Here is a 3,782-nt window from a genome sequence, read left to right on the forward strand (position 1 = left end):
GGGTGATTTGTTGCATACAGACTAATTATTTCAGAGCTTGCTGTCGAGTCATCTCACATTAAAAAAAGAAAAGAAAATTTATGTGGGTACAGGCAAAAAAAAAATTTTTTTTTAGATCGGTATTAAGTCATTAAGAAAAACTGATGGTATTTCAAAGAACATTTCCTAGTTAAACCTTTTTTTATCTTTATATATATATATATATATATATATATAATATATATATATATATATATATATATATATATATAAAAGAAGAGTTACCAGAGCTGGAAAAAATAGTAAACTTAAGAGCACTAAAAATAATATTCTACAATTAACATCTATTTGGCAAAATACCGGACCCTCCAATTACAAGAAAGAAAAACTTTATCGAAGATTTACAAGAAAAGATTATAGCTAGGCATGTCCGCCCGCCAAAATTAGGGGTCATCATCAGCGCATAAAAATCTGAAAGCTGCATTCTTCAAAGATTGGCAGATGGGACACGTTTGAACCGTCGATTCACAGTCCCTACACAAGCAAAGATGCCGGCATGGGAGCAGCAGAACGTCCACCTCCTTTTGCTGGCACACCTTGCACCACCTTCGCCGCCGGAGCTCCTCCTCTCTACCACCACCACCACCGACGATGATCCCCCTCTCCGCCACCGCCTCCTCCTCGAAGCAGCATGATTGCGCATCGTCCGCCGGGAACGGCGCTCCGTCGCTGTCGCCGTAGCCCTCCTTGGCCCGGCCACCGCCGCCGGAGGCGGCGTTCTGTAGGAGGGCTTGCTCGAGGGTGGTCCTCAGGCTGGCGGCGATGGCCTCATTGTTCTTCGCTACGTGAACCAGATCTGGCTCTCCGCGGCGATCTGCCTCGCCTTCTCCTCCAGCTCTGCGTTCCTCCGGCTCACGCTTTCCAACTCCAACTCTTTCTCTTTAAGCCTCTTCACCGCCCTCTGCTCCAAGATCGAGATCAAAGCCCGGCAATGCCTCTTCCGCGCCTCCTCCAATCCCGACCGAATCTTCTCGCTCTATTCTCACAAAAACGAAATCAAATTTAATTTAATTCGATTTCGCGTGCAAGAATGGAATAATAATAACGGGAAAGAGGAAAGAGATTTGCTACTTGGAATCGGACGAGGGCGTCGATTTCGAGGCTCTGGTGGTAGAGATGAGAAAGGAGGTCCGAGATGGCAGGAGGCCGACCGCTGGTGGACGTGCCGGCGGACCACTGCAGCCGGCTCTGCTCGTGCGAGGGCTGCAACCCAGCGGAGTTCGGGTTGATGAGGGAGACGGGTGTGGCCTTGTCCGGCATCTTGGGAAAGCCACCGGCGCCGGCGCCAGCACCGGCACCGGCAGCGGCAGCGGTGGTGGCGAATCCCAGACCGTGAGAGATGTGATGGTGATGGTGGTGGTGCTGCTGGTTGCTGCGGTCAGGCTGGGGGAGAACCATGACGTCGTCGTCTTCTCGACTCCTCTCCCTCGATCCGGAGGCATTGCACGTCAGCTCGCTCCCCGGGTCGCTGATCCCGGCTCCATTAACAAAAAACCTGATCTGCTGCTCTCCTGCAGAGAAACCACCGTCAAAAACGAGAAAGAAGAAGGAAGGAGAAGAGGGTTTTGGGTCGGACTGCCTACCAAGATGACCGTAGGATTCAAGCAAAGCGTTGGTCGGAGTGGTTCCGGGGAGAGAGGCTTTATCTCTGTATATAAAGGAGGAGGAGAGTTAGGAAAGAAAGAAAGATGGAGGAAAAACCGAAACGCCCTGTCTTGTGCTCGCTGCATTCACTGGCTCCGTAATCCGCACGGATTACGAATCCAAAAGAAGCGCTCCAAAAAGAAAAAGGAGGAAACCGGTTTAAAGGAAAGAGGCATTAAATCCCTTTCTTTCCCTCAGGTTTCTCACCTGACGCGGAAATCCGGAGCTAAGGCGTTGGACGGGTACTGCGCTTGGACGACCATTATGGCGCTGCTGCTGCTCCTACTTCTGCCCCTCTCAAGCAAAAAGAGAGGACGAGCGGATTCGGAGGCAACCACTGCCCTCACCACCTGTCCCTCTATATTTAAAGCCTTTCCCATCTCTCTCTAATTAAAAAAAAAGCACCATACGAACAAGAGAGAGAAACACGTACGATAGATCATGTAGGAAAAGGAACGGAAGGATTTATTTGATTCTCATCCAATTATTAAATTGGAGAAGGGTGTGGAGGAGAGAGAAGGGGAGGGACGGTCAAACGGGGAAGCGCACGAGAAACCAGCGGAAAAGTTTGCCAGGTCTTTCCTTCTTGCTTTCTCTTTCTTTTATAACTCTGTTTTTTTTTTTTTTTCCTCCTCTCTCTGTGGTCACGCGTCCGACGCCATGGCTTTTTGTGCGTACTGTTTTACTTTTTCTTTATTGTTTCACTGCACCAGCATTTGGTTTATACAGTGAATAGGATTGGAGTGGGGTGGAGTGGATTGGTGGTGGGGGGAAGACCATGTTCGCGGCCTTTATCTATCGACTGCTTGGCTGCATCTCCTTCACGGCAATCAATTTTCACAAAAAATAATGTTTGCTTGGTTGAAGGATTTCATTTTGATGTGATGATGAGCTTGCTGAAGTCTTTTCGTTGCCGGAATAAATAAATGCAGGATATTTCTTCAAAAATAGTACTGGCAAAATTCTTAAAGTTTTGATGCTTGCTGTTTGCCGTGGGAAGGGTGAGTACAGGGAAGGGCTGGTCAAGTACGAAGAAAATAATATTCTGACTGCACCGGGATTTGGGTGCATGGAACCTTATCTTGTACTGCGTTTACCGTGCCAAGAGGTTTTGGAATCCAAGAAAAGAACGGATTTTTGGGGAGGATTTTGGCAGAAGGTTAAAAGAGTTTAATAAAAGTCAAGATAGATAAGAATTGATTCAAATTTACTCCTATATTTATTCCTGGAAGAAAGAGAAAGCATGGCTTCCTACCGTTAACAATTAATGTATAAACATGAATTGATCAGTCATGAATAACTGAAACAAGTTAAAATAGTCTGGTAATTTGAAAACATTTTGGATTTTCATATTAAAAAATCAATGTTGAGAAAAAGGAAGACTTCTAACCCATGTCAAGCACTGTATTGGCCTGATTATAGTTTTCCAATCTTTTAATGGAAGTTTACCAAAACGCTTTACTAGCTTTAAGAGCATCATGCACGTGCAACCATAAGAATAGCTGAAAATTTGTAACTTCATGTACTTCATATTAGCATTTTAGATGCTTTTAAACATAATCTTTTTGAGCAACAAGAAATTAGCAATTTAGGTGATTGAAAGAGACATGCAGTGTATTATCATATGGTATATTTGGAACACTTCCAATAGTGAAGCTTATGGGGCATTATAGTGGTTTCAAAGTAATTAGTGCAGCAATGAGATTTAAACCAGGACCATATATTTACTTCATGATATGTTGAAACCATGGAGGCACATTTATTTATATGTAAGAAGTACATATATACACATATATATCACATCAAAGAAGTCCCTAAAACAAAAGGAGGAGCTAGCTCTACATCTGCGCACCTCCTCAAAAGAATCCACTTTAGCCTTCTACTAAATAATAGTTCAGCTCTATAATTATGCTGTCTTTGGAGATGCACTTCTTCTAATTCAGTCACCTAAAAGATACGCCATCATTCTATGTTTACACCATCCATTTTCAGCCACTAATGCTAAATGAAATAATTACATTTGTTAGCATGTGCAAATTTCTAACGTACACACTCTAATTTGATTGTTTTAATATTTTTGCCAACAAAAACAATTATTC

General features: G+C 44.0%; 1 pseudogene; it reads right to left on the reverse strand.

The window, feature by feature from the left end:
- Positions 1-268: 268 nt before the first annotated feature.
- Positions 269-2,078, reverse strand: LOC105035097 (uncharacterized; annotated as a pseudogene).
- Positions 2,079-3,782: the final 1,704 nt, after the last annotated feature.

The sequence above is a fragment of the Elaeis guineensis genome, chromosome 7 (assembly GCF_000442705.2).
Source record: "Elaeis guineensis isolate ETL-2024a chromosome 7, EG11, whole genome shotgun sequence".
Taxonomy (NCBI): domain Eukaryota; kingdom Viridiplantae; phylum Streptophyta; class Magnoliopsida; order Arecales; family Arecaceae; genus Elaeis; species Elaeis guineensis.